This window comes from Bombus huntii, unplaced genomic scaffold (assembly GCF_024542735.1).
Source record: "Bombus huntii isolate Logan2020A unplaced genomic scaffold, iyBomHunt1.1 ctg00000066.1, whole genome shotgun sequence".
Taxonomy (NCBI): domain Eukaryota; kingdom Metazoa; phylum Arthropoda; class Insecta; order Hymenoptera; family Apidae; genus Bombus; species Bombus huntii.
In genome coordinates, this window is record NW_026099325.1 from 675,574 (window position 1) to 687,460 (window position 11,887).

Sequence of the window (11,887 nt, forward strand, 5' to 3'; positions counted from 1 at the left end):
TATACACTAGATGTTACATATGTAAATAAAAGAGAAAATAACAGTTGGAAAAAGTTTGTTTGCAAACGACACTATCGTCATATATGTACAATTTGTTCTAAATAAATAACTTTAATAGAATGTACCGGATATTTGGACTAACAGACGCCAACGATACAATTACGATTATTCTGTATTTTCGACTTCTTTTTCGCGTAGAATCACCCCCTTCCGCTTGTACCACCAAGTTACCAACCACCCTGTATATACTGTACAAAAGATGTACAGCGTGGAGGATGCCATAATGTGGTAGTAACAATCTTTCGTGGGTGAAAAGATTTCAAAGATTTTAAGGTCGTCTGCATTTTTGCTAATTATTTGCCCTACTTTTTTTTATGTCTAGTATATCAGAGCGTGTTGGGACGATTTCAACGACACCTAATACAAGGTAGTTCGAGGGTAAATAAAAATGTAGGCAACAAATTTTACGTCGTAATAAGTGTCCGAAGTAGAAGAAATAGGTTTCTGTTTATATCGATGGAACGTTGGAATCGGCAGGTCGCCGAAGTCCGTATATTTTTATCACCTTGGGTTACTTGTAGCGCGTGTTGGCAAGAGACATAGTAAAAACTGTAAATAACGATCGACATTGCTAAAACATTTTACTATGAAAGTGGAATTTTCATTTACTGAGCAAGTATGTAGATATGCTGCATGTGTATGAAAAGACTCAGCAGAATCTAGTAACGTCACAAGCACTGTATGCTGAACCCTATCCAGATTGCGCCCACCCTTCATGCTGTATGTGTCATATGTAAAAAATTAAGAAACACTGAATGCTTAAATACACGAAATCCTAGACGTCATTTAGAAAATTAGGACAAAAATGAGAAAGAAAATTATTTTGTAAATTGTACATTGTAATGCGTACGAATGATAAGTTTTCCTCCATTTGATCTTATTTAAATTTTAATAATCATTCTTCTCTTCCGCCAAAATGATCATGTTCCAAGTTGTTTGAAATACTGAAAATGTCACATTAAAATAATCGACTAATTATTTAGATAACAGGTGCAATTTGTGATACTTTGAATGCTGGTACGTAACTTTTTTGGAATATGTTAAAAAGAATCTTTTCTTTCTACATGCAATATAATATACATTTCTGCAATTATAGAATCTAAAAGCAGCTGCGACTTCTCGCGATTTGCTTAGTTTTATAGACCGAAAGTCATAAAGACGCTCGCTTTGAAACCTGACGCTTTTTCTCATTAAAATTATGTAATGACCCAGTTATTGACCTTTATGTCCCAATTCATGCAAAATACATGTGTCATAAGTAGATCCTATTTTTGAGAAACAATTTTGTTTCGACCAGGTATCAGCTTTCCGTTTTTAGATTACTATATTATTATCCTTGCACTATTATCCTAACGTTTAAAGTGAAACGTAAACCACGATAAATTTCTTTTACGTCAATACTGTTTCGCCGGGAGGAACAAAAATTGTGAGAATTTTCGTAGGTCGTTTTATGACACGCACGTTCAAAGACAAGATGTTAACTTTCAAGCCACGATCTTGCCATTCAGAATGATTTCTTTCAACAATCGAATAGTTATCTGCAATATCATTTTGAGATATTCAAAGTTAGTTAGAATTTCTTTTCGTTTATAGAATCGCGATATTTATGAGTATGCTATAAAACCGATGCTACACAAACTTCATTTTTAATATAGAATAAAATGACACCGAAAAGAACGATTATTTTATTTCCATTAAAAGCGGACAATGCTTTAAAAAAGCGATATTGGACGCTCTTTTTCCACATATCGGGTTTCCCCATTACATTATAATGTTACAGCAATGAAAGTAATTACGTACGGTTACTCTAATTAATATTCCGTCACGCCTTAAAACAGAATAACTTTTTTAAAATTACGGTAACGACATAGTTTCACTGTCGATATAACTATTATGTACTTGAACTGGGGTGATCGCTCAAGTAACTGGCGTTTCCCCGAGCTGTCTCCACCCATTCTCGTCTGGTTAGTTTGTGTTCTAGCCCGTTACGTCCTTCCCTTTCATCGGCCAAAAAAAGAACTACTACTACTACTACTACTACTACTACTACAAATACTAAAAGCGAGCATAGTGACAAAGTAGTAACAAGTATGACTTCCCATGCCCTGGATGATCCAGAGGATGAGGAGTCATTGATAGTTGTCCTCTTCTATGGCAGTTTGCCGGGTCTCTTCGGCTCATAGCCTCTTCTTCCTTCGGGCGCAATGCCCGCTGAAACTTACATCTAAGCTCGAGACTTTCTAAATAGCAAACCAAAAAATAAAGTACAAAGGTGAAATAAAAAGATAAATCGCGGAAGCTGATCCAAGTACTCATGGATGAACAACGATCATATAGCGATCGCTGTCTGTTCGCACGTGCATGCTCGAGCAATATTAACGTTCGTTTCGAAAACCACTCGCGATCACGATCGCGAAATTCGAAAAAATCGACGGGCAAAGGCAGAGACGATGACATGTTTCATTCGCGCTAGTTTTACCGACGATTATTCGAACGAAATTCTCTGAAATAGATTGGTCACCCGAAAACGCGTCTACCCGACCACAGGTCCACCTCCACTGATTAAACTTGAAAATCCTGATCTGAGAAGATGATTAGTTTGTGTAATTTTTATTTAACGGACTAACGCTCTTTCATTTTGTATTTTACTACTTCGATTCTGATTAACTCTACTTTATTAATTTAATAGTAACTAAGTAACACTGCTGTATTAATTTAATAAGCCAGAACGAAATTTTAATATTGCAAAGAAGGTAGCGAAAAAGACTGAGACTCGATCAAATGGAATAACTGACTCTAAATATATTACTAAGAAAGAAATAATCTCAGATAATCTCTTTATCAAAGCACATAATCGAAAATGCAGAAGCAGTGTTCAAAATTATTGCTTTGATTAACTGATATTTTAAATTCTAGGAGAAGTGAAATAAACGAACGCGACTTATTCCCTTAACCTACGATTTATGTTTGAGAATGCCCGTAATATTTACGTTTGGTCCGATCATCGTACTACGGGCTATGCCCGTAATATTTACGTTTGGTTCGATCATCGTACTACGGGCTATGCCCGTAGTTGTAGGTTAAGGGGTTAATATTGTCACGATTAATTCATTGCTAAAGATCAAGTATACTCGTGTAGATATTTGCCATTTGCAAATATTCATACGGAATATTAACATGCATATTTATAAATAACGCGAATATATTCTCAAGTGTATATGTTTAACTTAATTATTAAAAAACTAATTATTATCATCGCGCTGTGCAAGAAGACCTATCCTAAACTAATAAATTTGAAAAAAAGAGCGTTACTACTCACGGGTATAAAAGATACCCGCGTTCACTATGCTCGCAAAGAATTCTACGTAATACAACCAGTCACCCGTGCCGATTCGGGTCTTTTATCCTATCCTATTTTTATAATTGAGTGACCAGAAGAACAGAAATGCATGCGACTCACCGTTCGAAGCAGACAAACAGAGAACGTTACCGTGGATGCTGTGCTATCCCAGCGAATTTCATCCGGGAGACTAACATCAGACAGGAACCGTCGAAAGGCTAATAGTAGAAATGCAAACTGCGAAAAATCTGTTACGAAACAAAACAGGATGAGTGATCGCTGACTATTTGAAAAGTTGGAGATAATGAAAAATGAAGGTTTATTAACTTTAGTAACTTTAGCAATAATAAAGATTGAAATTCTAATAAAATTTGATAAGTATAAAAACTGAGACACTAATATGAATGTGTAAAATCTAAAATAATCTGTAGTATGTTAGTCATTTGTTTTATAATTCGGTATTAAGACTTTAACTCTTATTTTATTTTAACGAAAAAATAACCTCAGAAAATGCTATCCTCCTAAATTTTCAGTCAAATTTCTTCATTGATAGTGATCAAAGAAAAATATACAGAATAGACATAACTGAAAGTAAGTATGTAAAAATACTTACATACTTGGCTTTTGTGCCACTGTTAGAACACTCCTGAAGAAGATGACGAAGTTGAAGTAGTGATATGTCTATAACAAAACATAAGATATTAAAATCGGTAACACATAATAACAAACGTGAAACTTTAGCAACAATAAAGACTAAACTCTAATAAATATGTAAATTGGAACTCTAATATAAAAGTTTGAGAACAACATATTCAGTGATTTTTGATGCGTATCAGCCAGTTTTATTGTACTTTAATGTTAAGATTTTAAGACTTTATTTCAATTAAAGAGGGCATTTACAGTTTTCTAAATTATCAATCATTTTTATTGTATAATAAATTTATTGTATAAAGGAACAAACTGAAATACAATATGTAAAACTACTTACATTCTTGAGCTCCTGCAGAAGCTTTGTCCTCTTGAGAGATGCACTGACTCTAATACCGAAAAAGAATATTCAAAAGAATATGAAATAGGATCACATTACCGTGAGCGTTAAAATTATAATCGGCGAACAAGAACTCTAACGTCGCGTACAAAATTATGTGATAAAATTTTATTATTTTCGCGTGTGATTATTTAATTGGATTAAATTATTAGAGTAATAAAAGACCGACGCCGCCAATACGTTACAATATGTTGCAAACCTGACGCAACACGATCCATGTTATCGGTACGAAATAAGACGACTAAATGACTCCTTGTACGTCAGTTTCGCCGAGTAACTTACAAAGTGTGATGGAGGGGGAAAGGGGGGGGGGGAATGAGCCGATGGCACAAGCAGCTTCGCAGTTAACGATCTAGACAAAGAAATGTATACATCAACAAAAACATTCCTATTCTACGAAGCACTTTCTTTCGAATTACGCAGCAGGAATCTTTCGAATTGCGCAGCACAATTCTTTCTCTACGTCGATATTTACAAATATCGTACAATAATTCGTAGCCCTACTGGCAACATCACAGACACATTTGTCTAACTTATTACTTTAGTTACCTTACTTTATAATCTTAATTTCGTTAAACAAAGCAAGATTGAAACAACAGCATGAAGAAAGTGAAAAATTACTTAAAATTACTGTTTCGCAATGACCCAGTATGCAGATGAAGTCTTAAGCGCCTTTTGAGTGCGTATTCGCTTTTAATACTAATATAAAAATAATAAAAGAGAAACGATATTTATTTTTAAGTCCAAAATGTAGTAAGAGAATAATTTTTTCACGGTTGAAAGTTTGAAGTCCATTGATATTTTCTCTATATCATTTTTATTATCACGACGTAGTACCTGAAGTTTTGACCGATCTAATGATTTTTATTCTTAGAAATATCCTGAATGAACGGGGAATTAAGAAATGTGTAATGAAGGATATAAATAATGGAAATTAATTATGGTGGAGGAATCAACGAAGAAAAGTTATTTTGCTAATTATTATACGAATGAATATTCAAAATGTCGCTCAACGACTACTAAACTATTTAATTAACACTAACCTCACCACCCCTAGTCAAATGACTGGTTTAAATATCTAATTTAAAATTGTACATTTATCGTTTTATCTTTTGTTCATTTAGCTTTACGTGAATTTTTATATTCTCCGATTAATTGATTTCTCAACTTTTAAAACCAGTTATTTGACCGGGCCTGGTGAGATTAGTGTCAAAAGCCAGCCTGAAATTTTCTTTAATTTCTGATCTTCGGTTGATTTTCAGTATTTTGCCTTCACTTTTCACCAAAAATTAGATGTGACAAACGAAATGCAATGTAAGACCTGCTAACGTTTAGGTCATGTTGCTTCTAATTGCAACGGACTGTCGCAGCGTTAAATTCAAAGATGAATTACGATCCAGATGCAAGTATTTATCCAGATTTCTGTATCGAAGAAAGTAAGGATAACACAAATCAACCTTGTTGCGTTTCGTGTAAAAATTCTGATCATCCTGTTCATATCAAGATTACTCTCAACGCTTATTGTTAGTGCTAAAAAAGCGATGACAAAAGAGAATTTGGAATATTAACGAAGAGCGAAACAAATAAACAACAACAAGTAACAAGAAACAAGTAACTCAAAAATTACTTGCAGTAAAATTCCATCGAATAGTAAACTAGATAATTGTCCTAACCTCTGTATTCCCTTATTTCATCGCGATATATCTGATGGCTAAATATGAAAAGAGATTCCGCGAGTCGAAACGCGCCATAACTGACGCGACGATATTAGCGTATATAGCGATATTAGCGGTAGCGTTCGACTTTGCTGTCGTATTTCACCTTGTCATTATGAACAAACAGCACACTGAGGAACGTGTAATGAAAGATATTCACGCGTTGCGGGAAATGCATAAGCGATAATGAGCTTTGTAGAAATAATCAATTAATTAATATTCACTAAATACTAACACGCACGTGCACTTTCTGGGAACGCTTCACTATCCGCCGTAGATATTGCAGGTTCGGGCGGCCATGCGAGCAAGATTCGTTTCTTTAATTATAGCGGAGTTATTATAACACTCGCGATGACGTTATTTTGTGAAGCGGTAATACGCGTAATAAATTTACTATTAAGACGCGCACGTGTGTAGAACTGACACCATTTACGTGATGGGTAACGTTAGGACGCATGCGCTAGCGGGTCGCGACGAACATATGTGGTGGTTCGCCTCGTCGATGCGGCATCGTTTAAGAGTATGTACGGTCGGCTCGGTGTAAGTTCCTATTATGAAGGAATAAAGTCGGGTCGACATGATCTCCAGGGCTGAGCTGAAAGGGTTCATACAAGCCTTGGCGGGTGCAGCGCAGATGTTAAATGTTTCAGTCAAAAAATTTCAGTTGGATAAAGATAAGGATGAGGGGATTAGGGAGATAGGAAATTTGATTAAAGGCATCCTGTCTTCCTTGGAACAATGTGGAGAGCAGAAGGCTAGAAGGAGAAAGAGAAGAAGAGAGCCTATTGAGATAGAAAGAAGGGTAGAGAGGACAGAAAGAATGAAAGAAGCGATGATGACTAAAGGCGGATAGCCTAAAAGGAAAGTGGTATCGCCGGCTGAAACAATGAGAGTAGTGGAACTTAAGAGGCCCCGAAGAGGAGAGGCCACATACGCCGAGGCGTGTGGGAGGAAAATCAGGAAGGTAAGGAGTGAACAGGATTATAGTGAGGATTCTGAAGGTTGGATGAGGATAGAAAGAAGGAAAAGGGAGAGGAGGGCTCCCTTAGATCAAGCTATCCCTATGGTGCGTCCGGGTAACAACCGGCAGGTTGTTATCGAAGAGAGAGGCGTACCAAGGAATAGGAGATGGAAGGAAGCCATTCTAGATAAAGTTGAAGAAGGCTGTGAATGGCTTCAAGTTTATAGGAAAATAATGGCAGCTAGGAGCACCTTGGAAGGAGCTATGGGGGTGCGTAAAACGAGAGCCGGCCATATATTCATTGAATTCGACAGGTCGGTGGCGGTGAACGAGGTGGCGGTCAAGTTAAGAGCCGCTCTGAGTGACAATACGGAGGTGGCTGCTCTCGCCAACAGAGCAACCTTACAGACCAGGAATATCGATCCCTTTACCAGCAAGGAGAAGGTCGACGCTTCCGATTACGCCATAGGAGCGGTACTTCAACAGCGCGTCAACGATACTTGGCAGCCCCTAGGTTTCATGACGAAATCGCTATCCCCCGCGCAACGAAAGTAGAACGCATACGATCGAGAATTACTCGCGATGTACACCGCGGTGAAACGATTCAGGCACGCTGTCGAAGGGAGAGATTTCGCGATTTATACTGATCACAAACCCCTACGCGTACGTATACGCGTATATAAACGTATACGCGTTTGATCAAAATCCCGATAAGTGTTCGCCGAGACAGTTTGGACACTTAGACTACGTAGGACAATTTACGACCGATATCCGACACATTAAAGGGGTAGACAATAACGTAGCCGATACTCTACCACGAATAGAAGCGATCGGGAAATCCGTCCATCATCAAACGTTAGCCGCAGCGCAAGAAGACGATACCGAGCTACGCGAAATCACTGAGTCCGGCTCTAGCGCGCTGCAATTGACAAAAATACGATTTCCCGATCAGGATGTCGGAATTTATTGCGATCTCACGAACGAAACCTCGCGACCGTACGTACCGGAACCGTTAAGTCGCGCCGTATTTCAGTCGTTACATAGACTTTCCCATCCGGGAATACGCGCTACGCAAAAATTGGTGACAACACGTTTCGTCTGGCCGTCCATTAATAAAGATTGTCGAACTTGGACGCGACAGTGTATACCATGTCAACGTTGCAAAGTCACCAGGCACGTATCCTAGCATGTCGGAACGTTCAAAACGTTAGAAGGCCGGTTCCAACACATACACTAGACATTATCGTCATGCCATATTCACAAGGTTATCGATATTGTCCAAAGTGTATCGATCGTTTCTCGCGTTGGCCCGAAGCCACTCCCATCGTCGATATGGAAGCGCCAACCGTTGCTTCGGCTCTCCTTTCCACTTGGATAGCTCGGATGGTAGAGCGCCTACACAGACAATTGAAAGCGGCGATAAAGTGTCTCGACACGAGCAACTGGATCGACATTTTACCCATTATATTATTAAGCATTCGAACCGCGATAAAAGAGGACTTAAACACAACGGCAGCCGAAATGATTTACGGCACCGGCATACGATTGCCGGCGAAATTTTTCATAGCAACCGAGCAGCAGGCCAACTCGGAGTACGCGAACCGGCTTAAAGAAGGGATGGGGAAGGTCAGGCCGCATCCGGTCACGCATCATGGCGAAAAGAAAATTTTCGTTTTCTTAGAATTAGAAACCGTATGTTTTCTTATGTCATGACGCGATAGGGGGCCCTTTCCAGCCGCCGTATGACGGAACGTTTGAAGTCATAAAAAGAGGCGAAAAAATTACACCGCCGAAATTAATAATCGCGACGTAACGGTTTCCACAGACCGTCTAAAACCGGCGTTTGTAGTATAAGGAAAAATCGCCGTATCTCTTGACATACTAATTCCGGTAGATCAGGCGAACGCGAACGACGAAAACAGCGCAAGCAGCGATCGAATCGCGGAAGAAAACTCCAGGAATAGGTATGTTGCGCGGTCCGGACGTAGGGTCCGCTTTACCGATCAGTTCCCGGCAGGTTTCGGTTAGACGTCGTAAATTGTCGGATCGAGTGTATCGATAATTAAAAAAAAGAAGAAAATAACGATGACAAATAGAAACTCTGTAAATATTTCAAAAGTTTAACTTAATAAAAACGTTATCACTGGTAGGGGGTGATGTAGCGGCACATGAGTCAGAACACAATTTAAATGATGTTGTTGTTTTGCCTCGGAGTATCAAGACCGTTAGGTTCCAAGTAATGTAAGAACAAATAATATCCGGGCAAAACAATGTCGCCGCTTCGTGCAACCGTCAAACGTAGAAGAATTCGATTTTCCGGTTCTCTCCCGATCAGCATAAATAAACGGACGCAACCGAAAAGAATTTAATTATCTAGAGTTATCAACCAGTTATCTATCGAATATTTATTAGCGATCTTACTTTGCGACTTATACACTGTACGGGCGTCTTAGCGATTATGGTTTGCATACATATTTATTCAATTATTTTAAATATATTCGACAATTTCAACAACGAGCAATCTCGTCTAATACATTTCACGATCAAACATTGTCTACAAAAGTCATCTACAACAATATTTCTGAAGTGCGATCGACAATACACATAAAAGAAATGCCAAAAGCAAGAAGGAATCGTAGAGGTAGAGGCTATACCAGCAGGAAACGTGCAAAACGTTGACTAAACGTTTCCCGAAATTAGAAGAGAAGAAGAAAAAATTAGAAAAAATTAGAAAAAATTAGGAATACCTTAAAATTAGGAAACCACAGAACAAACAGAAATTAGTTTTATCCATCGAACTCACCTATACCCGAACGCGATCTAGGGCTGCATTGCCAATAGTTTAGGAAAGCGATAATTATTCTCGTTTTATAAACTACATAGAGAGTTAAGACCAGAATTTTGATAATAAATATATAAGTAAATAAAATCGAATAAATTACCAGTTACGAGACATTGAAATTATTTATTTATTCCTAGAAAACTTTAATCCTTCCCGCGCAAGTACTCTCCTACCCACAGCAGCTAAGCTGAAACGTGGAGTTTATTTACCAGTCGTATTAATACAATAGTTAATGCTACTCCTACAGTCATATCAACGAATTAGAATATCAAGAATATGACAGTTTGAAAATTAAAAATAGCGTTGCACTTTAGAAAGGCGCGACAAGTTTTCAATCTATTCCATTCAGTCGTTAGCCTTGGTTCGAAAATAACGAACGAGAGTCGAACTAATTGAAATAGTTTAACGACTATTTCTTGTGGCAGCAACTACAGTTTTGATTCAAGCGTCAATTTGAGGAAGCTAGGGCCCGAAATCGAGAATAATAAGTAACGGTTACGAATACCGAAGATCAAAACCGGATCGTAACAGTAAATAATGATTAGGAAAGATAACGAATAAATGGAACTTGTTAATAATAATAATAATAACAAGAATAAGTTTCCTTAAATATCATAAAATGCATTTACCTTAAATTTCTGGCAACGAAAATTCTTGAATTTGATACAAAATGATAGCCAATAAAATGAATGAAACAAAAGCTTTGAAAAACAACTAATATTAACAGGAATGGGAATAAGGGAAGGATTGCATATACAAGGATGCGTAAGAGTGCACTTAGAAAAATCAAAATAATTGAAAATATAATTAGAACGCGGGAAGAAGATATCGCCCGAAAATTGTATATTATTTATGTAGTATCGGGAAGAAGAGCCCAAGAAACGTCGAGCTAACTACAGACAATGTCGCGAGAGCCGAGGCGCTGTCGGCTCCATCGATGCATTACCGGGTCCTTCAGGTAAATAGGTAAATAGTCGAAAGGACCTACGTGACCCTGGCTACGAGCGTCTGTAGAACACGTGTGCGGTGGGCCCAGCAATAGACAATAGAATGCGGCAACGGGCAGAGCGTTAGTCGAAAAGCAGCGTGCGAGTCGAAAAGCAGCGTGCGAGTCGAAAAGCAGCGTGCGAGTCGAAAAGCAGCGTGCGAGTCGAAAAGCAGCGTGCGAGTCGAAAAGCAGAGGTTGCGAGTGGCGTTGCCGAGAGAGTGTGGATTGCGCTGTTTTCTGTGCGTTTGGCGTGAATAGTTCAGGTTGAACAACAATCGTCTTTTTCTGTCTGATTAACATCTCTATTGTCCACTCTTTGTAAACACATTATATCACGATATTACATATTTTTGGGGGCTCAGCCGGGATTGGACAAGACAGAAAACGAAACGGTTTAACAGAGCTATTCGAGCTAGTTGTGAATTTACCGGTACGCGGTGCGGTAAAAGACGATATCGTTGACGGTTTAAGTTTGTGTAGTGTGAAAAATGGCAAACGTCGGGGACGAGCGATTGTCGGGTGAAGAGGGTTCGACGCTGGAGGAGCTGAGGAGTAAGCTCGCGCGAATGAACCTCCCTATATCGGGTGCGAGGTCAGTGCTGATTGCAAGGCTGAATCGGGCGTGTAGGGCTGGACAATCGTGTCCTAAGGGATCGACGGGCGGTGAAGAGCTAACCGGTCAACGAGATCTAGGAAACGTACAGAGAGCTGAGCGTGATTGTAACGAAGATGAAGATGTTGAGAAAATGAATACGAAGGAGTTGAAGGAGCGCCTCGCTAGTTTGGGTTTAAAAACGACGGGAAGAAAAGTAGAATTACGCGCACGGCTACAAGCGGCCATGGATGGTAACGACATATCGTCGGAAGAAAAAAGCGACGACGAAAGTGAGGATGAAGATGACAAGAAAAACGCAAGAGGATACAAGAGAGATA